General features: G+C 53.6%; 1 protein-coding gene across 2 annotated transcripts in view; it reads right to left on the bottom strand.

Annotated features, from left to right (window-relative positions):
* The window catches only part of UNC5B (unc-5 netrin receptor B), a 93,079-nt gene that overhangs the window by 23,753 nt on the left and 46,633 nt on the right, over positions 1–22,693 (bottom strand). The gene's annotated exons all lie outside the window — the stretch shown is intronic.

Genomic DNA, 22,693 nt, shown 5'->3' with positions numbered 1-22,693 from the left:
CCCTGCAGGTCTCCTCCCCCAGGGGAAGCCCTTCTTCCCAGAAGGCTCCCCACAGAGCTCACCTCCCGTGGTCTGTGGCTCTGACCCACCCCTTGGTCTCTTCCTCCCAACCCCCACCCAGCCAGCTCCAGCCCTCAGTGCTAAGGATGAGGAGACTTCTAGCAGACGGAGGCTGTGCCTTTGGCAGTCTCCTCCCACAAAGGGGCCAAATGGAAATCCTGGCCCACCCGTCTCCCTGGAAAGAACAGCACCTCGGGAGGTGAGACAAACAGGAAGGAGGGTGTGGCCACCGCCAGCGCCCAGAAGCAGGGAAACCAGGCCTCTGGGCTGCTGGTTTACAATCCACTTAGGAAAACGAACTTTCCAGCGCCAAATGCCAAATGATCAGGTGGCTGGGCATGAGCTGTGGGGGACTTGTCCTCCTGCTGACTGCCCAGAGGAAACCGTGAATGAAGCTGTGGGGTGGCACAGGGCTGCCCAGCCCCTCCAGCTAGAGGCTCCGCTTAGAGCCGAGGGAGGGGAGAGGGTGGTGTTTGGAGAGGCCTGTGTGGTCTCTGGGATCATGCACTTGCTCTGTGGTCTAGAAGGCCACGCTGGGCCCTAGGGAGTCCTCTACAGGCAGAGGGGCCAAGGGGACGCCTGGTTCTCCAGGAACAGAATGCCTGACTGTGCTTTCTCCTTGTGGACCGGGAGACCCCGCTGAGACTGGGGAGCTTAGGAGGAAATGCATGAGCTGTCACTGGCTCGGGGCTCCAGGCCCTGGGCAGTGCGTGTATGGGAGCTGGGGGTGGGTAGCTAGCAAGATGACACATGACTCCAGCTTTATCCAGCATGTTCTGTGGAGCCCAGGGAGAGGACCTTAACTCCCACCTCGCTATGTCTGATGAGCACAAAAGGTGGACATTCTGCCCCTGTCTCTCGGCTGCTCTGAGGATCACATGAGACAAACATGCATGAATGCCTGGGAGGGGGCTGGCACGTAGTAGGTACATGCTGCTACATTGAAAGAACAACTAATGTTTACCCAGCATCAGGCGCTATGTTTGCAGGAATTTATGGAATTCTGGCACCAACCCTGTAAGGTGTGTTCTCTAATCCCCATTTCAGAGATGGGTAAACGGAGGCTCCGGGAGGTGAAGCAACTTGTCCAAGGTCACACAGCTAACAAGAGGTAGGGCAAAGGTTTGAACCTGAGAAAAGACTGGCACTTGGGCTGTTGTCCCAGACTCCACACCACCTATCACTGAGGTAGCTCTGTAACGACGTGGGTGTCTCCACACGCAGGAATCCTAGGAACACCCTGACAGTGGCCAGAACACTGCAGTCCACAGGGCTCTCTCATCAAAGCAGAGGAAACTGAAGACCATTCAAATGGTTCCCGTGACTTGCCCGAGGCCCCCGGTGAGTGGGCAGCTAACGTGGGAACAGCAAGGCAGATTCCTGAGGCCAGGCCAGGGCTCTCTGACACCTGCTTCCCACTGCCAGCTACAGGGACACCTTCGCTGTAGGCAAATTGTGCTGGGGCTGCTTGGGGATTTGATGAAGAGATGACAAGATGACTTGATGACAGCCCAGGAACCTGGCCATCGGCATCCAGTGGCCTGAGAGCCAGTTGCTGTGCAGATCCTGACATGGCCACTGAGGTCGCCCTGCCAGGCCAGGCAGCTCTGGGAGAGCATGATGGAGTCAGGAGGGCATCTAGGCAGTAGAGAACCTGCCAGGCTCCATGCCCACCTCCCACCAACAGCATCTTATCTCCGTCTCAGCCCTGAGGGGTGTGGGACAGAGCTCTGCCTTCAGTCTCAGATGCCCCTGGGTCTGAATCAGCCCCTTGCTGGCCTCATGCAGCTCATCTTTGAAATGGCGGGATTGAGCCTCCCTCCAGGGGTAGGTCATAGCCACAGGAGAAAGGGCACGGATGTCCATGGGTGCACGTCGCCTGCCGGCCCCCATCTTCTAACTGCACTGCCCCCAGCCCTGGAGTCACAGCTGCCCCAGTGCTCTGCAGCACTGAAGGCTGTATGATGACTTTGTTTTATAACTTTAATGCAGACCATTTATAAAGTGGGTGCAGACATGACTGAGGAAAGCAAACATTAGACATCCATTAGTGCAGCAGGCCCTGCGTCTGGCAGCCCCAGCACCCCTCTTCCCACCCTGCCCCTCCTCTCAGCCCTGGTGCAAAGATTCAGCTCTGGCTGCGGCAGAGACGCAGGCCAAGTGTCTCCTCCGTGCCTCTCTGTTGCAGCACACTGGATGGCTCTTGATGTAGTTGTCACCCTTTTGCTGTGTCCCCATACCCCAGGTGTCCTGGAGGCAGAAACTGCCAGGAGATAAGGAAGATGAATGAAAGGCCCACCTGAGGTTCCTGCCTGGAGGGCGCACGAGTGGACTCTGCTGGCCAGGACGCAGCAGGTGCATGGTGAGTGCAACCTCAACAAGGGAGGAGGCCGGCGTGGTGACTCACGCCTGTAATCCCAGCATTGTGGTAAGCCAAAGCGGGTGGAGCACCTGAGCTCAGGGGCTCCAGACCAGCCAGGCCAGTGTGGCGAAACCCCATCTCTACTCAAAATACAAAAATTAGCGGGCGTGCTGGTGTGCGCCTCTAATCGCAGCTACTCGGGAGGCTGAGGCGGGAGAATTGCTTGAACCCAGAAGGCGGAGGTTGCCATGAGTAGAGACTGCACCACTGCACTCTGGCCTGGGTGACAGAGTAAGACTCTGTTTCCAAACACACACACACAAGTAAGGGAGTAAGTATCGGGCATGAGAGGCCTGTGCAGAGCCCTCACTTCTCCCGGACCCTGGCTTGGGCCCCAGGGTCTGCTTGGGCTAGATAAGAGCCACCTATGGCCAGGCTGCATAGGTGCCAGCTGGGTGGGAGAATAATGGGGTCTCGGGGTTCCTGGACGCTTACCCTGCCAGGCTCTGCTCAGAGGGTGGTTCATACGAACTCAATGAGATCCACAATAACCGTAGACAGAGATGCCCAAACATTTTGATTTTTAGCATCTCAGTAATTGTTTTAAGCTATCCCAAGGCCAAAAAGAAGTTCCTAACAGGAATGTATGAAGTCATTACATCCAAACAGCTTTGCAATATTTATATCCTAAAATCTTAAGATACATTGAAAGAAAAAAATTATTTTTATTCCATTCCTACATAGTCACAAACACTTATGAATGGGGATGTGTGCACCTGTCGGGCGCTGTGCAACTTCTCAAACTTTGGAATCTGAGTGGACACCACTACCCTTATTGTTTGTCACGGGTTACTCCCAGATGCCACAATCCCAGCTTTGCAAAGATATGGTGCCAAATAATGGAAAGCAGCGTGATCTGAGGTTGAAACTGTGAGCTACCTGGAGCTAGTCGTTGGTGCAGTGTCTGACAGCTATCTAGAATTACTGTGTTTCCCTTGAAGATTAAAAATATTCCACAGCTGGGCCGGGCACAGTGGCTCACACTTGTAATCTCAGCACTTTGGGAGGCTGAGGTGGATGGATCACCTGAGGTCAGGAGTTGGAGACCAGCCTGGCCAACATGGTGAAACCCTGTCTCTACTTGAAATACAAAATTAGCCAGGTATGGTGGCATGCACTTGTAGTCCCAGCTACCTGGGAGGCTGAGGCAGGAGAATCTCTTGAACCCAGGAGACTGAGGTCACAGTGAGCTGAGATCGCGTCATTGCACTCCAGCCTGGGGGACAAGAGCAAGATTTTGTCTTAAAAACCAAACCAAACCAAACCAAACCAAACCCCCACAGCTCCCTTGGGAGTTTGGTGATGGACCCTGGGATGACTTGGCACAGTTTGGGAACCACAGCCTTATGAGTTGGGTATGGTTATTAGCCCCACAGCACAGATGAGAAAACTGACACAAATGTGTTCAAGTGACTGGCACAGAGCTCTAAGCCAGTAAGTGGCACAGCTAGTGGGCAAATTTGGGTAATTTGATACTAGAATCTGTCTTCCGAGCGCCACTGAACTGGAAATGGGCATTTAGGTCTACGACGTGCCAGTGCTTCCAACAGCTCACCTATTTACTCCTCGCAGTGCCCAGGGCTGGGATTCTCTTCCCATTTTACAGATGAAAATGTGGCGCCGCAAGGGACACGAAGGGTCACCTGGTTGATGGCAGGAAGCGAGGCTTGAGCCACGTCTCTCAGCCCTGGCCCCCTGCAGGACTTCCTGCTGCTCCATCTTCACAGCGGAACCACATTTAAGACAGGCTCGCCTAGAAATCCTTGCCTCTGCCAGGCCGGATCTGGGTTTCCTGCTGGCAGGAAAATTCCCACATAAAGTGTTTTTTCCTAACAGTAGAACTCGTTTGGACCTAAGTTGCAAAAGCGCAGCCTGCCTTTAAAGCTGCATCCAAGAATGGTCCAGCTATCCCACCACGAAGCTGTGAAAGACACATCCCTGCACAGATGTAATAACAAGACAGTCAAATGGAGGACAAGAAAAATCGCTGGAGTCAGAGCGCTGGGTTTGCATCCTGCTGGGGACTGGCATTCCCGTGTGGCCGTTCGCACCCAGGCCTTGGAGATTCCGTCTGTAAAATGAGGAGGCTAGCCAAGTCAGTCTCTCAAGCCCTCCTCTGCTTCTAACACTTTGAGGTTTAAAGATCCCTTATGGGGAATCTGTTCATGTGTGAAAATGTCCGGTTGAGTAAATTTTTTCTTCAGAAAGCAGATTTGCTTAAATTAGGGTCACTTTCCTTGCCATTGCTATACGGAGGCCCTAAAGCAGAGTGTGGGTAGAACCCGGGGAAGGAGGAGGAGGAAACATTTACCGCTGGGCTCTCCTAACCCTGCTCCAGCCCGCCCGTCCCAGGCCTTAGAGCAAAATGACCACCAGCACTTCTGGATGGGACCTCCGAGGGGCGCCATTCAAACTCTCACCTCTAATTTGCCTTTACCTGCCCATACCAGGTCTCTATGGAGGTTATTTAAAAGGCCATCTCATCCAACTTCTCCCATCACCTCCTCAGCCAACCTTGACTCACATACCTCTGGGGATGGGGCACGCATCATTGCTTTTCTCAGCCCAGTTCTTCTTTGGAGAGACCTAATAGTTAGAAAAGCCTTGCACGCAGCTGCCATTTAGGATTCCAGCCATGGCCAGAATTCTACCTTTTAAACGAACTAAACAGCGTGCATCCCAGTCTGGAGGTTGAAGCCTGGTCCCCCAGGCCGCCTTATCCAAATATTCTCCAGAAGACACAGGTTTGCACCCCTCACCTCCACACTGGCTTCCTCGTAAACAAGTTCCTCATGTCACCACCCATTTAAAGTGCAGGAGGGTGAGGTGACCAGGCTAGGGGCTAGTGGGTACCTTCCAGCTTCTGGCAAGTCTATTTTGAGTCAGATGGCTCAAAGAGTCCTTTGCAGTTTTGGTGGCTGCCCCTGGAGGGCAGGGAACACACTACGCTCTTCCTGGTGTCCCCTTTGGCATCTGAGACAGGACGTCCATCTGGGAGGGGAGTGGAGCGTGTAGGGCAGCAGGGCTTCCTCCCAGGGACTGGTGTGGAGACACAGGCTTGTGTAAGAGGCGTCAGAATCTCACTCACCTGGATGAGCAGGAGTGAGGGCCCAGGAGGCGAAGGAATGACTTCAGAACACACGTAGAGACACTGTACTTCTCAGAGGGTCTTCTGAGAGGAGGGCGTGGCTCCAACTTTCCTGAGCAGGAGATTGTCACTATTCCTGGGGGAAGCCGCAGGAATTCTGCGGCCTTACCGTGACTCTGAGCCTGACCCGAGAGTCAGCAGACCTGGTTCCAAGCCTCACCCTGCACTGTGAGACCTGGGAGGTTGTTTGACCTCTCGGGGCCTTGGTTTCCCCATCTATAAAGAAGTGACTAGCAGCTCCTCCTCTGTCAACTTTGGGGTATTGCTGTGAAAGGTCAACTGAGAAAACAGATGCAAATATCCTTCTTAACAGGCACTGTGGGCTGGGCACAGTGGCTCACACCTGTAATCCCAGCACTTTGGAAGGCCAAGGCGGGCAGATCACTTGGGGTCAGGAGTTCAAGACAAGCCCAGACAACATGGTGAAAGAAACCCTGTCTCTACTGAAAATACAAAAATGAGCTGGGTGTGGTGGTGGGTGCCTGTAATCCCAACTACTCAGGGGGCTGAGGCATAAGAATCGCTTAAACCTGGGAGGTGGAGGTTGCAGTGAGCCGAGATCTCACCACTGCACTCCAGCCTGGACGGTGCAGCAAGACTCCGTCTCAAAGCGAACAAAAACAGGCGGTGCACGTGGCAGGGAGCAGTGGCAGGCAGGAGTTGCTCTCTAGCTGAACTGTGTGTGGGAGTCCGAAACCCCACAGGCAGTTTCCTTGGCCTGGCACCACCTGAGCCCCAATAGACTAAACACATAGAAAGTCAACGTTCCGAGAGCCTCGAGCCTCTGGAGCCCTGCGTTCTACCGTCTCAGAGAGGAGAAGTGACTAATTCGACATCACACAGCAAATTAACAGCCAAGCTGGACCAGAGCCCAGTTGCTGATTCAGGACTGAGGAGGGAGAGGGGGCCCGGAAAGACAGCACAGCCACGGCAGGGTTGTGGGTGAAGGCTTAAGCTCTGTGATTCCCATGCCTGGGATGGAAATTCCTGCTATCCATCTCAGCCAGGTCCACCTCTGGTCAGCCTTGTTGCCCAGGGCAGGGACCTCAGAGGGAGGCTGTGGTGGTCTGGTAGGGAGGGCCTTGACACCCCCCACCTCTGGCTTTTGTCCGCAGGCCTGGGACCCCCAGGCTTAGCACCAGGGGTGGGCATCTGTAGCTGTGCAGGGAAGTTTGTTTCCAGGGCTGGCTGGTGCAGGACAGGGAGGGGAGGAGTCAGGCGGGATGTGAGGACACAGAACGCACCACGCTGGGTACATTCATCATCAGCAATCACAGTCTTTCTCTAGCCCCTGGACACCGGTGAATTCTCCCCAGACTTGACCTCCCACTGCATGGAAAATCTCTCCCATTCACTGCATGGCTGATATGCTCAGTGGGGAGCGGGGAGAGGAGCCCATTTATTATGATGTTTTAAAAACACACAACCCCACATGGAAGGACCCCTCCCTGGACACAAAGCCCTTTCTCCATCTGGCCCTGGCTCTTTGCGGCTGTGGGGTTCTGGCTGGGGGCCCCCCTCGGAGGCAGTCACAATGGCCGTTACCGATGACAAATGGGGGCTGGCGGACTCGGGGGACACGGAGTCATTCCTAACAAAGGCGGCCCCTCACGCAATCCTTTTCCCACACCCTCTGCACCCATCTGTGCCCTGACATCACTTCCTCTGCTGGCCACAGGAAGCAGCTTCGCCAAGGTGGCCAGCTGGGGCAGGGGCCTGCATCCTGAAGGGGGTGTCCAGCTGCTCTTGTGAAACGCCTCCCTCAAAGGACTGTGGGACAAGCGAAGGAGTGGGTGGGAGGCTGGGGTCGAGGCCCCAGGGCAGGTGCAGTGCTGGGATAAGCCTGGGCCCGGCTGTGGGGTCCATGCTGCTTACAGAGCTGGGAAGGACACTGCAGTCACTGGCCACCCTGACTCCCACCCCCAGGCCCTCCCTCCAGACCCTTCCCTGGCTTTGAGTTCTTTGGCTCAGGCCTGGGGCTAATTTTTGGTTCCTTTTCCAAGCTTCATGATGGGGTCACTGTGATGGAGGCCTGGGGCCATTCTGTTTGGAGGGGACATTCTGTTTCCCCTTCTTTTCCCACACAAGGAGCGCAGAGCCCTCTCATCCATGCTCCTGCAGACCGTAAGCATCTTCCCAGCAGCTGGCACCTAAAACCCTGTGTGTTCCGATGAGACAGTGCTCACCATCATCAAACACAACCACCCTGCCAAGCTGTTCCATTTTACAGATGCGAAAACGAGGCTCAGAGGTGTGAAAGGATGGGTTCAAGGTCACAGCCACCCTAAGCCCGCAATGGCCCTGAGTGCCCTGCAGAGGCAGCTATCATTCTGTCCTCTTGGGAGCTCGCCAGCTTGCTGGAGGGCCGGGGTCTCAGCTTCCTAACCCCAGCACCTGGCTTCCCTTGCTCTGTGGGCCTGCCTGTCCCAAACAGAGATCCGGGAGGAGGCCTGGGGCCAGCCTGGGCACCCCCACCCACAGTGGCAGGTGGCAGGCCTCCCCCCCAGACACACACACTCGCACCAACAGGCCCACATATGCCCCAGTCAGGTTGCATCCACAGCTATCTCCGGGAACACCCTGAGAGCCCCACCCAGGCTGGGACCCAGGCACCTTTCTCAGAGTTGCCTGTGTCAATGCTGCTGTCCCCCTAAGGCAATGGCAGGCTCCCCACCTGTGACTCAGGCCCGCTATTTTATAGGTCACCGCTCCCTGACCCAGCATTGGCATGGAGTGAGTTTGAGTTGCAATCTTAGACTCCACCAAGCACCCAGTTGTTCAAGTCCCCACTGGGGAGGGCCCCTCGTGGCTCCCTTTTGCTCACCCCACTTCCAGCCGTGCTGCTGGAGGGGCCCGGATGCTGCGGGATGAACCTGGAAGATGTGCCTCGCTCCACATGACCGCCCCCCAGCCACCTGCTGCCATCGCCAAGCCCAGGTCTTCCCGCCTGGACTCTTCCTCTCCCTCAACTCCCTACCTTTCCTTTCACCCCTAAAATCCACTTTCCTAACTCCAGAGTGATCTCGTAAGCGAGAAACCACGCCCTCTAGTGGTGCACAGCCTCCTGTGGCTTCTTGTGCCCCTGAAGAAAGTCAGAGTCCCAGGCTACCCAGAATCCTCCAACTTCATAGACTCACCATTCTCTCTCTTTTTTATATTTTTGAGGCAGTCTCACTCTGTCACCCAGTCTGGAGTGCAGTGGCACAGTCTCAGCTCACTGCAACCTCCGCCTCCCAGGTTCTCCTGCCTCAGCCTCGAAAGTACCTGGGATTACAGGCACCTGCCACCAGGCCCAGCTAATATTTGTATTTTTAGTAGAGATGGGGTTTCACCATGTTGGCCAGGCTGGTCTCGAACTCCTGACCTCAGGTGATCCACCTGCCAGCCTCTACCTCCCAAAGTGCTGGGATTACAGGCGTGAGCCACTGTGTCTGGCCAACTCACTCGTCTTTCACTGTGCTCCAGGCCCCAGCAGGCGTGTTTCCCTGGGACACGCCTTGCCTGTTCCTGCCTCGGTGCCTTTGCTCTTGGAGCTCCTCCCTGACCCCCACCCAGCTCCCCCACCCCGCCCATACACACATATTCTCGGGGCTGATTCTTTGTCACTGAGATCTCAGCTCAAATGCCACCTCCCCAGTGAGGCCTTCCCTGACCACCCATTGAAAATGCACCACCCTCCACCCTCCCATGCTGTCTCCCCGGTGTCTTTTTTTTTTGTTTTTCCCGTGGCAGACTTACCCCCCTCTGGAATGACCTTCTTTGTGTATGTTTGTTAGCTGTCTGTTTCCGGACAGGTCTGCTTTCTAGAAGAAAGTTCCTCAAGGGCCTGGGAATCTTGTTTGTGGTATACATAGGCCCACTGGGGACAAGGACAAACACTGGGGTGGCAGGTGGAGGGGGGAGGGAGCAGCCAGAGGGGATCTGGGCATCGGGAGCAGGTAGGAGGGCTGACCTGGGCTACAAGGAGCCCATCCCTTGGGAAATTCCATGCTGCAGGTCTCCGCTAACTGATGAAACTTCAGAGACCATCTAATCGCTGCCCTCGAGGATGGACACCAGAGAGGGTGTGGTCTAGCTTCAGATCACACAGCACCTAAGCAGCAGAGCCACAAAGAGAAACTGCACCCCCGACTCCCAAGAAAGGTGGGGCGGGGGAGGGGAGCTTCATTTTTTTTTTTTTAAACTTTTTTTTTTTTTAAATGAAAACAGATTTTGGGGTCTATTCCGATTACAAAGGTAGTACCCTCATTGTAAACAATCTAGAAAAAGAAAAGATGAAAATGAAAGCTACCCTATTCCCACCCCAGCTGAGTGACGCTGGATGTGGATCCTCTCTGACTTTTTTAGATGCTCAGATATTTAGTTACTTAAATCTGGTCTCACCATGTACAGCTGTGTGTGCTATGCTTTCCCTTAAGGGGAAAGGCTGTCGACTGAGTGGAACATGCTGGGCATCTCTCTCTGTCCCCACCCCCCGCCCCACCACCCCTGCACGGTCACACGTGTCAGACGGGCAAGGGCCAGCTGGGCTGCCTGCTCCTGCCACGAGTTTCAGGTTGCTGGAGGAGCCGAAGGACGCAAAGCTGGCATGGGGAGGGGGCCTGGCAATGCCGTCAAGCTGGCCGTGTGTTTGGGTTCTGGGCAGGAAGATGCCCAGTGTCCTGTCACTTTCTCCCAGAAAAGCCCGTGATGCCTTGCTTGGTACAGTCTTGGGCCCGGGGGCTGCCCAGACTAGGCCAGACAGGAAGGACAGTGCTTACATCCCCATGCTGCCCCGAAAGCCCAGGGTTGAGGCTGTTCTTAGAGCACCCAGGGCATTCACATTTCCCTGCCTCCCTCGGTGCCACGCTCTAGGACCAAACAACCCTTCCTTGCAAAGGGGAGGCAGCTGCCAACACGTTTCCAAGTGGAAAAACTGCTGCAATCCTCGCCCACTGCATCAGCACCACCACCAGGAGGCAGTTCAGACCCTGGGCTACCGGGCCCTGCAAACTACGTCCAAGCCCTTCCCCTCCAGCCAGGGACCCTGAGGCCAGAGAGGAGCAATGGCTTGTGCAAGAGCAAACAACCAGCCTGTGGCTGCAGCGTCACTTCTATCTTGGCATCACACTGGCATAAAGTCACAGCAGGGACAGAGGAAAAGGGGTGGCTGGACTCTGGCCTTTGCCAATCTGTGAAATGGGCATGAGAAGGGGAGGGCAAATGGGGGAGATGAACAGAGGGAAAGCTGGTGCCACAGGGAGAGGGAGAGAGAGTCCCTGAGAGCACCTGGCAGTGGGGAGTGAGTAGAAGGGGTCCTTGGAACTGGGTAGGGGCTTCCCCTTGGATCTTTCTGAATCTAGAAGCCACTTGGATTCCTTCTCAGTTCCTAGGGCTGAGGGAGGAAGGCAGCCATCTCTGACCTCCGTCCCCAAGGCAGGACTGGGGCTCAGGTTCCATGGGCTCCAGGGAGGGCAGGCCTTGTAGACTCAGAGACCCAGAACACCCTGGGGACCTGAGAGGGGTAGTAACTTGCCTCCAGTCACATAGCAGCTAGGAGGCAAAGCCAGGACTGGAATGTGGGCATCCTGGCCCGCAGGCCAAGGCTCCTGTGTTTGCCTCTCTGGTCCCAGTGCTGGGAAAGACCCCGGCGCTGGGTTTGGGTGAGCAGCTGCATTGTCGGCTGGTGAGATATGGGAGACAGGTGGCACTGGCCAAGGGGAAGGCCTATGTAGCTGTGCAAGGGCACTTGGAGGGAGGCAGATGGTGAGCAAGGACTCATTCATTCATTCATCAAACTCTTCCTGAGGGCCTCCTCTTGACCACACCTGTGGTGAGGCTCAGTGAGCAATAACCAAGCTTCAGTCCCACCAGGGGGAATCACAGCAAAGTTTCAAGATTACGAATCCACACATTAAGACTTACAGACCAAAACTTCGCATTTGAGAGAGATCCAAGATGGCTGACCACTAGCAGCTTGGGACTGTAGCTCCCAGGGAAAGCGCAAAGAACGAGAGGACGCCACACCTTCACATGAATTCTTGTTGCTCACGCACCAGGAGATTCCCAGCGGAGGAGCTCCACGGGTCGCCAGCGCGACTCTTGTGACCGGCGAGGTGGTTTTGCCAGCGCCTCGGAGCGTCGGTTCTTGGTGCAGAGTCAGAAAAGCACCATCAATCTTAACGCCGCTGATTTAGTCGGTGCAGTGGGTTGCTCAGATTTCGGCGCTGAGAATCAATAAGTTGGACGTCCACTCAGAAACCCAATTACAAAGACGGTAATTATAAAGACCACAGATGGATAAATCTACAACGAAGGGAAGAAAACAGCCCAAAAAGACTGAGAATACCCAAGATCAGAACGCCTCTCCCTCAGCAGGGGATCACAGTTCCTCATCAGCAACGGCACGAGGCTTGATGGAGAACAAGTGTGTTCCAATTACAGAAGCAGGCTTCAAAGTGTGGATAATAAGAAACTTCTGTGAATTAAAAGAACTTGTTCTAACCCAATCCAAAGCAACTAAGAACTTTGAAAAAAGGTTTGACGAAATGTTAACAAGAATACACAATTTAGAGAGGAATATAAGTGAATTGATGGAGCTGAAAAACACAATACGAGAACTTCGTGAAGTATGCACAAGTTTTAACAGCCGAATTGATCAAGCAGAAGAAAGGATATCAGAGGTCGAAGACCAACTCAATGAAATAAAACAAGAAGACAAGATTAGAGAAAAAAGTATAAAGAGGAACGAGCAAAGTCTCCAAGAAATATGGGACTATGTGAAAAGACCTAATCTACGTTTGATAGGTGTACCTGAAAGTGACGAAGAGAATGAGTCCAAGCTGGAAAATACGCTTCAGGACATTATTCAGGAAAATTTTCCCAACCTAGTAAGGCAGGATAATATTCAACTCCAGGTAATACAGAGAACACCACAGAGATATTCCTCAAGAAGAGCAACTCCAAGGCACATAATCGTCAGATTCACCAGGGTTGAAATGAAGGAGAAAATACTAAGGGCAGCCAGAGAGAAAGGTCAGGTTACCCACAAAGGGAAGCCTAGCAGACTTACAGCAGATCTCTCAGCAGAAACCCTACAAGCCAGAAGAGAGTGGGGACCAATATTCAACATCCTTAAAGAAAAGAACTTTCAACCCAGAATTTCACATCCAGCCAAACTAAGCTTCACAAGTGAAGGAAAAATAAAGTTTTTTTGTGAATAAGCAAGCACTCAGAGGTTTCATCACCACCAGGCTTGCTTTACAAGAGCTTCTGAAAGAACCACTACACATAGAAAGGAACAAAAGTATCAGCCTTTCTAAAAAAATACCAAAAAAGAGCATCAATATAATGAAGAATTTACATCAACTAATGGGCAAAATAGCCAGCTAATATTAAATGGCAGTATTAAACTCACATATATTATTATTAATTTTTTTTTTTTTTTTGAGACGGAGTTTCGCTCTTGTTACCCAGGCTGGAGTGCAATGGCGCGATCTCGGCTCACCGCAACCTCCGCCTCCTGAGTTCAGGCAATTCTCCTGCCGCAGCCTCCTGAGTAGCTGGGATTACAGGCACGCGCCACCATGCCCAGCTAATTTTTTGTATTTTTAGTAGATACGGGGTTTCACCATGTCGACCAGGATGGTCTTGAACTCTCGACGTCGTGATCCACCCGCCTCGGCCTCCCAAAGTGCTGGGATTACAGGCTTGAGCCACCGCGCCTGGCTATTATTATTAATTCTAAATTTAAATTGACTAAATCCCCCAATCCAAAGACAGACAGGCAATTTGAATAAAAAACTAAAAGCTGCATCCAGACTCATCTCACATTCAAGGATACACAAAGACTCAAAACAAGGGATGGAGAAGGATTTACCAACCAAACAGAGAGCTAAAATAAATAAATAAAAAGCAGAAGTTACAATTAAGCAACAAAGATCAAAAGAAGCAAAGAAGGACATTATATAGTGATAAAAGAATCAATGCAACAACAAGAAGAGCTAAAGATCCTAAATATATACGCACCCAATACAGGAATATGCAGACATACAAGACTAATAAAGAGACTTAGACTCCCACACAATAATAGTGGGAGACTTCAACATTAATATTAGACAGATCAATGAGACAGAAAATTAACGACGATATCCAGGACTTGAACTCAGATCTGGAACAAGTAAACGTAATTAACATTTATAGAACTCTCCACTTTAAATACACAAAATATACACTCTTATCAGTACCACATCATATCAACTTAGAAGCTTAAATGAAATGTTGGTTGGCTCCTTGTTTGTCATTCTCTTCCCTCATTTTCTTTTATATCTCCATTATTAAGACAATTATAGGCATACCCATATTTAGACTGCATTCTAGCCCAGGCAATAAAGCAATACCCCCATCCTCTCTCCCTCTTCCTCTTTCTCTTTCTTCCTCTTCTTTATTCTTTTTCTTATTTAAAAAAAAAAAAAAAAAAAAAGACTTACAGACCAGCACTTGGTCTGCCTCCAGCCCACGCCCACAGCCATGCAATGGTCTGTTGGCCGGCCCCCTGACCATCCGTGCAGAAATCAATCCATAACTTTTTCAGTAGCTCTCTCCTCTGCCAAGGAACCAGTTCCCTCCCTCTAGGAAGCAGGCTTTAACTACTTCCACCTGGAGGACTCTAGGCTCTTATAATCCCATGCATTTCTTGAGCTGAAACACCCTGGTGCTGTCAGTGACTCATGAGACAACCCCGGGGCAGCCACTTCCCTCTGGGCCTCAATTTTCCTTTCTGAGAAATGGGACCACTTTTACTTGCTCTCAGTGACCGTGCTTTTGGAAACACCAAGGTCAGAAGGTCAAAAACATTTTGCTAGCTGGGCAACTGTATGCACTGGCTAATGTCTATTACAGTAATCCCCGTATCTGTGAGGGATGTTCCAAGACCCCTGTGGATGCCTGAGAACTTGAATAGTACTAAGCTCTAGATAGACTATTTTTTTTTTTTTTCGATCTGATAACAGAGACAGCCGCCGAGTGACTAAGGGGCGGGTGGTGTATATAGTGTGGACATCCTGGACAAAGGGGTGGTTCACATCCCGAGCAGGATGGAATGAGATGTTGGGAAATCCCATCATGCTACTCAGAATGCGATACGATTTAAAACGAGTGAATGGCTGATTTCTGGAATGTTCTGTTTAACATTTTGGTGTCGCAGTTGACCGTGGGTAACTGAAACTGTGGACAGGGAGACCTCCGGTAAGGGGAACTATTGTGCTCCATTCTCAGGAAGAAACGGCGAGTGGACCCAGCTTCCAGGCTGCCCGGGCCCCGGCGAACCCCACTCCTCGTCTCCACCCCTGCCCCAGCCTCCCAGCCGCTGCCTTGGTCCACTCTGTGATGACACAGAGCTGAAAAGGGCTGATGCAAGCTAGACGGAGAGAATGAAACAGACTCGCGTGGGGCGGATGGAGCGCCATCTCCAGCCCCAAGGGACGCCCGTCCCTGCTCCTGCCTGCTTGTTTGCACCTGCTGATGTAATCGCCCGGCCACCTTGGCTCACGGCTCAGCCTGCTCCCCGTGCCCTCTGAGTGAGCAGCAGAGGAAAGGTGCCAGGGCTGGAGGGCAGGCATCCAGCTGAGGACACTGTGAGAGGGCCCCTCTGGGCGGGGTGCCAGGATGCAGGGAGGGTACCTGCAGGAGGTTAGCCGAGGAGAAGGTGCTCTTGAGTACGTGGGACTGGCTTCAATCCCATCCCGCTGCCATTCGCTGGGGGGGGGGGGGCATCCCCCGCCTCTTGAACCTTGTTCCCCTCCCAGCTGCAGGATCTCATGAAATGAGCCTGGTACATGACGGGCACGCGTTTATCAGTTCTTTTCTAGGGATTTCTTCAGGCAGGAGAAGGAAGTATGAGGTGGGGGTAAAAACAGAAAGGATGGACGCGAGGCCCAGTGACAGGAAATACCAGAACACTTTTGGGCCACCCTTCAGTGGGTGACTCTGGGCCATCAGCCTTCTCTCCTGGGACCTCGGTTTGTTTCTCTGTAGAATGGGTGCACCATCACCATTCCCGCCTCACAGAGGTAGCTAGAGGCCAGAGGTGTGACAGGGCAGTGTGGCATCACACTAAGGCATGTGGTCAGCATGGGGGACTCGGGGACAGCTGGCAGTCGGGGTGGGGTATCTCACCAAGAGCCCGGGGCTCCCAGAGGCTGGGCAGGCCCTGACCAAGCAGTGGAAGCACAGGGAAGGTGGGGCCTGTCTGCTGTGCTCGCTGCCCGGCTGGCCTAGGAGCCTCTCCTTAGGGAGGAAGGCACGGAACAGGAGTGCACGGCTCCCCTGAGGGCTCCAAGCAGCTGTTGAAAACACACAGGTGGAGGGGAAGAGAGTGAAGACATGCTCCTGGAAGCTGCCAGCCCACAGCATGCAGCTGAGGCCCCCAAGAGCCCAGGGTCTGGGGATTGCTGCGTCACCAGACGGTCATTCTCATAGCTGGCTTCCCTGAGAAAGCGTGGGAGAAAAGTTCTTGGTTCATGCGTCTGTTTGATTGGCATCATAAGCTCAGGGAAGACAGGAAGCCTCTGCTAGCCAGGGCAGGCCGGGTGGGGAGGAAATGTCCATCCCCGCCACCCCAGCGCCCTCAGCCTGGGAGGGTTACCTTTGTACCTGGCCCCCCAGTTCTGCCAGGTTGCCCTAGAGGGGCAGCTTCACTCCAGCTGGGGTTAAACAGCTTCCCTGGCCACAAAGATCTAGCTTTTTTCCCTTTAGTACCTCTTTAGCGCTAGCAGGTAATTCAGGTAATGAGTTAACAGCTACCATTTGCAGTGCTAACTAGCTCTCGGGTACTGCGTCAAGTACTTGGCATAATTATCTGACTAAATCCTCCCAACGACTCTTTCTGGTAGGCATTCTTGTCATGAGCCCAGTGTGCAGGCACAGGGAGGTTAAGCTACTTGCCTCACGTCACAAAGCAGGGTTGTCAGCATTTGAATCTGGCTCTCTTTGACGCTAAGCACATATTCTTTATTGTTTATAGAGACGGGTGTCATTATGTTGTCCAGGCTGGTCTCGAACTCCTGAGCTCTGGCAATCCTCCCATTTCAGCTTCCCAAAGTGCTGGGATTCCAGGTGTGAGCCACGGCACCCGGCCAAGCCCATCCTCTTTAACCTCGGCGCCAGTGGTACTCAAACCCCGGCCTGCACCAGGACCACCTGGAGTGCTTGTTAGAACCCAGGCTCCTGCCCCCAGGTCTGAGTTGGTCGGTGTGGGGTGGGCCTTGAGAATGTGCATTTCTAAGAAGTGTCCCAGTGCTCCTGCCAGGCCGGCGCGGCTCTGTGCTCTCTTGCCTCCTGACGCTGAGTGCACTTGGCGGTGCCTAATAGATGCCAGTTCCCTTTTCCTTAACACTTCTATGATTCAGCTGGAGGCTTTTCAAAAGGAGCTGAAGGAATCACACAGCAGCATGGTGCCACGCTTTAGCTATCCGAGCCCAAATCAGGACCTGCTGTGTGGCAAGAACAGTACAGGATGGCCATCACCTGTGTTCCTGCAGATTGGTCTCTCTGGGCCTCCATTTCCTTATCTGCAGCATGGGGTAATAGTATTTCCAGCATGGATTAGACACGTTAATACATGTGAAATGCTTAGAGGAGTGCTGGGCATGTTAAAAAGACTTAATGAAGAAAAGCTGCATACTTATTACCATTGCTAATATATACATCTTCTATACTTAATTGTAACAATCCTGTGAGGTTGGTATCAATAGCCATCTCTATTGTTTATCTAACGTTATGCAAAGTCAGTCAGTTACTAAGTGGCAGAGGAAAAATGCCAAGCCAGGTTTGCCACCCCAATGGCAGGAACTGTCCACCATTAGCAAAGAGTGATGTCCACTCTGCTTCCTCTGGAGAGGATAAAGAGTTATTTTCTTAGATTTCCGGCCGTTCCTTCCAGTTCAACACTTCCCACTCCCTGACACCCGATAGCTCAGAGTACATCACTGTCACTGGTAAAGCAAGAACGTCTCAGATGGTGCAACCAGAAGCCAATGCCTGGTGACCTTGGGCAGCCAGACTCCCTTCCTTTCTGTCCGTTGGTCCCCAGGTAACTTACTGGGCACCTCTGTGGCTCAAGGGCTGGCTTGGTGTTGACTGGCCCAGCCCCTGGGAGAGGAGATGGTCATTTGCTTCTCCCGAGAAGCCCTGCCCCCAAGTCCTCTGGGATCCCAAGTTCAAAACAATAGAGGCTTTGGGTTGCCCTTGATGTGAAGGTTTAGTAGGTGGCTAATTTTAGCTGAGAAATACTCGGCATTTTCCCAGCCGCTGTCACTGCCGCACTCTGTGTTGGACAAATGGCCTTGGTTTTCCTCTCTGATTGTTCTCGGCTGGGGGCTGGGGCCTGACTCTAGTTCAGGACAATTCCCTTTGTGTCTGCTTCCGGGTGGCTCTTAATAACTCAGAGAAGGGGATGGGATGTCTGGAGCTCTCGGCTCGAGCTCTCTGGCCCTCTACCTCCTGCCCTGGCTGCCTTTCACAGTCACCAGGGGCATCCCGAAAAGCGGCATTTGAACAGGACTAGCTGGACTCCCCAAATCCTCAGGCTTGGGGCAGAGAGAGAGGGCTTGTGGCCTGAAGGGGCCTCCCTTTGGACAGATGAGGAAACTGAGGCCCAGAGAAGGTATGACTAACCTGAGGTCACACAGTTCTCTGGCAGAGCTGGGTCTGAGCACCATGTCCACAGACTTAGTCCAGTGCTCTTTCTACGACATGCAGAAGAAACCCCACTGCCTCCATCCTGGCGTGGGGACACCTCAGAACGCAGGATGCGCAAGCTGCAAGCCTCCGTGGAGATACCTGGAACGCTGCCTTCCCACCCCTCCTGGCTAAACCCTGCTCCTTCTCCAGCTCTCACCTCAAAGGGCACTTCCCCAGAGAGCCCTGGCTGTATCCCTCCCACCTGAACCAGAACCCTGGCTCTTCATCTGGCATCTCTTTTCCTTATTGCCCTCATTGCCTTTTAAAGGTATATACTTATTTATGTATTTCCTTTAATGTCTCCACCCCCATTGATCTTGGGGTCCCAGGGCAGACACTCAGTGACAGCCACACAACATTTAACCTGCGTGAGCAGCCAGCGACCTGACAGTGGTCTCGGGGAGGGTCCTGGGGCCCTCCTGTGCCAAGTGAGGCCGGGGGCTCAGGGGAGTGAGTGGTGCGACTAAAGGGCAATTGAGGCTCACCATGGTGGCCATCTGCCATCAGTGTGGACTTCTTCAGATGTTTCCAGCAGCAGGGTGGTGGCTTCACTGTGCTTTCTCCCTGAACACCATCTCTGGCTAGATGGCACCTGTTGACCCACTGCTGTAACCCAGTGCCAGCTTGGCACACAGTAGATGCTCAATAAATCTTTCATGCATGAATGAATGAATCTCCTGGGTGGACTCCTCTGGGTTCTGTTCTCCCAGAGGAAGTGGCCTGGATTTTCGATCTATGCCCCACCCCTCCCAAGAATGCCTCTGAAGGCAAGAGAAATGAGGAGCCCAGGACCGTCCCGGCACCACTGTCCCTGCCCCATCCCCCCAGCCAACTCAGAGTTCCTCTCTGCCTCCACAGGCCTCTGCTGTGGTCTCCCTCCCCCAGCCCACTCCAGCCGGGACCCAGTATGCTATAATTAGAGTCCTCCTTCCAGGCTCCGGTAATGAGGGGGTGTCGGGTGCCAGCCGTAATTACAGCCTGGTTAAAACGAACAGGAGCCACCTCCAAGCCAAATTACAAAGTCTATAGCCAGACTCCCTCCTGCCCCACTCCCTTTTTATGGAGTTGGTTAAGGGAAGGGACTGGGAGTTTATGGAGAAGCCAGCTCAGGCTGGGGCTGCGGTCTCAGGAGAGTTGAGAGTGAACAGTCTGGGCCTGTGTTGCTTTGAAATTATCTTCCCACCTCCCCCCTCCCCCGCTCCACCCCCATCCAAATTCCCATCAAAGCTAAGGTCAGAATAGGCAAAGAAGTCAACTGAGGCTTCTCTTCTAACCCTTCCCATCAGTGTCCTCATCTAAGGGCTGGGTGCTCTGTGCCAGGCCTGGGGTCATGGGCTTTACGCAGTAGTATTCAATGGGCACAGAAGCCCTGTGGACAGGTACCATTACCCCTATTTTACTAACCAACGTTCAGTGTTTAAAATAACTTGCCCCCAGTCACACAGCCAGGAAGAGGCAGATGCAGGGCTCCAGCCAGGCCTGCACAGGGCAAGACTCTAGAGTGCAGGTACACTCCATCTGGTACCCCTCACTGCACTGGGCACACGGAGAGGCACAAGAAAGGACTCGTTAATCCTAAGAATGATGTGATTTGCAGATTGAGCCTGGTCAGAGGTCCAGCTGAGTCCTTCTCTCCCTTTGAAAGACGAAGAAACTGAGGCTCAGATTTCCACTGACATCTCAAGGAAGGATGTCCACTGGGGAAGTCAGGACCAGCATTTGGGAGGCCTTCTCCATGCCAGCCCAGAATCTCAGGATATTAGAGTGTGCAAGGGATGTAGAGGAAATCTAGTCTAGAGGCTACCTGGCCCATCCGGAGGCTGTGGCAGGCATCGCTAATCAATTGCAGCACATCTGGACAGGGCCTCCTTCTCAGCACAGACCTACACTCAGCCACTACCAATCAAGTGATGAACATATCCCACCCCCTCCCCATCTAATTAATCCCTGTTCACCCTAACTAACCCAAGGGATGAACAGGGTCCAGAGCGTTGGGGTGACTTGTAAAGAACTGAGAGGCCCTTAAACCTTAATGACAGCCTCTATGTACTGCCAGCGCGCCACCCTCGGCGCAGCCCTGTCAATTACAGGCTTCCCAAGTGGAAAGAACTGGACTCAAGGTCCCATCCTCTCCCCATTCCCACCCTGGCCCCTAGCAGCCAACCAGCCGGCTGCTCTGCTGCCCTAACCAGAAGGTGGCTTTCGTAAGGGCTGCGGGGGAGCAGGCTTGCTCACCAGCGGAGGTGTCCCAGCGCAGCAGCGCAACCTCTCCGCACGGCTCCCAGCTGCCTGCCCGCCCCTTCCGGGGCCTCTTGGCTGGGCTTTCCTCCCAGCCCGAAAACCTGGCTCCAGCCACCCACTGCCCACTCACCACAATTGGCCGGCAGTGACTCAGTCTCCTTGCTACCTCCTCCTCCCGTCTTCGGGCCCTGGCGTCCCCCAGCTCTCAGGAGCCTCTTCAATAGTGCCTTTGATCCTGGCGGCAGAGCTTCTTTAATGAGGACGGCCTGCTGCCTTCAGCAATGGGACGGCACAGAGCAGGTTCGGGGAGCACAGTGACGATGACAGAGTGAACACGACCCTGATGCCCCTCAGCATTCCCTGGATGACCAAAGGCCCTGAGCCCAGTGGCCCTGCAGGGAAGGCGGGAAAACTGCTGAGATTTTTTGGGGAGGTGCCTGCCTCACCCAGCAGTGCTGGGCCTGGACTGGAGGGCATTTTCAGAAGGGCACTTTAATTAGGAAACAGGGCAGCCAGCCAGTGGGACTATAGGCCACACCCAGTGCCATTAGAGGTCTCTGTGCTCCTGGGCCCAGCCTCTCTCGCCTCCACCCACTCCACCTCCTCCCTGAGGTTGTGGGCAAAGGCAGTTACCCGAGCATCCCTGCTTGCCTCCCCCATCCTGAGGCCCCTGGCAAGAAATGGAATGCCGATTTCTCAGGTGTGGTTTCTCAAGCTGAGTTTTGGATCTCAGGCATGGAAACAGGGGCGCTGGAGACAGCTGGCAAAAGCAGAGAAGCCGCCCTCTGGGCAGCGGCCAGAGCAGTGGCCACCCCCATGCTGGGCCACAGGACGTAGAGGGCATCAGTGCCGCTGCTCCTGATGCATCGTGCCTCCCACCTCTCTCCACCAGGAGCTACACGGATGACGGTCCTGCCTGGCAGGTGGCTTGTTTGTCCCCCAGCTCAAACCCAAGTTGTGCTGTCCCAGGCACTGTCTCCAGCAGGCACGAAGGGCAGACTCGGAGCTCCCCTATCCCTGCCCCCCCACCCCCTGCTATCAAAATCAGGAGGTGGGCAGAATGCACCCCTGAGACCTCTAGCAAGTTGGGCAGGGACACATGCCCCCTGACCTGGCTGAGCCTGGCTATGGCTGAGCCACCGAGCTCTACCCTCCCTCCCTGTGGGGCCTGGGCAAGTCACAGACCTAAATTTCCTCCTCCATATAATGGGACAATCCACAGGGATCTCCCCAGCCTGTTGTTATGGCAAACACAGTCGCGTATGTGAATGTAGCCAGCACAGGGCCTGACCACAGTGTTCAGTAAACTCACGCTGAACTCGTGTAGGCTCAAGTCCTAACTGACAGTCTAACTGGCGTGTGACTGAGCTAGCCCCTTCGCCTCTCTGAGCCTTGGTTTCTGTCTTTGAATGGGTGAACAGAACACATTCTCTTATGGATGCAGAAGTGCTTCATAAACCATGAGGAGCTGCCCAAGTCCAACATTAGTCATTATTATTTTTCTTTTGAGATGGAGTCTTCCTGTATCGCCCAGGCTGTAGGGCAGTGGCACGATCTCGGCTCACTGCAACCTCCACCTCCTGGGTTCAAATGATTCTCCTGCCTCAGCCCCCGGAGTAGCTGGGATTACGGGCACGTACCACCATGCCTGGCTAGTTTTTGTATTTTTAGTAGAGATGGGGTTTCACCATGTTGGCCAGGCTTGTCTTGAACTCCTGACCTCAGGTGATCCTCCTGCCTTGGCCTCCCAAAGTGCTGGGATTACAGGCATGAGTCACCGTACCTGGCCCAGTCATTATTACTTTTCTAATGAATAGCCATACTTCACCTCCCTCCACCCTGCCCATGAGGAAAGGCTGGGCCATTCTGTCCCAGTTCACCTCATGGGACTCTGGTGACATTGGGCCATGTGGCCCCACATGGGCTGCCCGCCCTGAGGCTCAGCTCTTCCCTTGTTACCTGCTAGCTGCCTCCTGGACAGGGCAGTACCTGGGCGGTCACTGGGTGGGGAGGACGAGAGGGGCTTGGGATGCTCAGTTCTTCAGTGGGAGGGTCTTTACCCATCTGGCAGCTCCTCTGTTGGGCTGGGAATCAACTCCTCG

This window comes from Saimiri boliviensis, chromosome 12, assembly GCF_048565385.1.
Source record: "Saimiri boliviensis isolate mSaiBol1 chromosome 12, mSaiBol1.pri, whole genome shotgun sequence".
Lineage (NCBI taxonomy): Eukaryota > Metazoa > Chordata > Mammalia > Primates > Cebidae > Saimiri > Saimiri boliviensis.
This window is presented reverse-complemented; position numbering and strand designations above follow the sequence as displayed.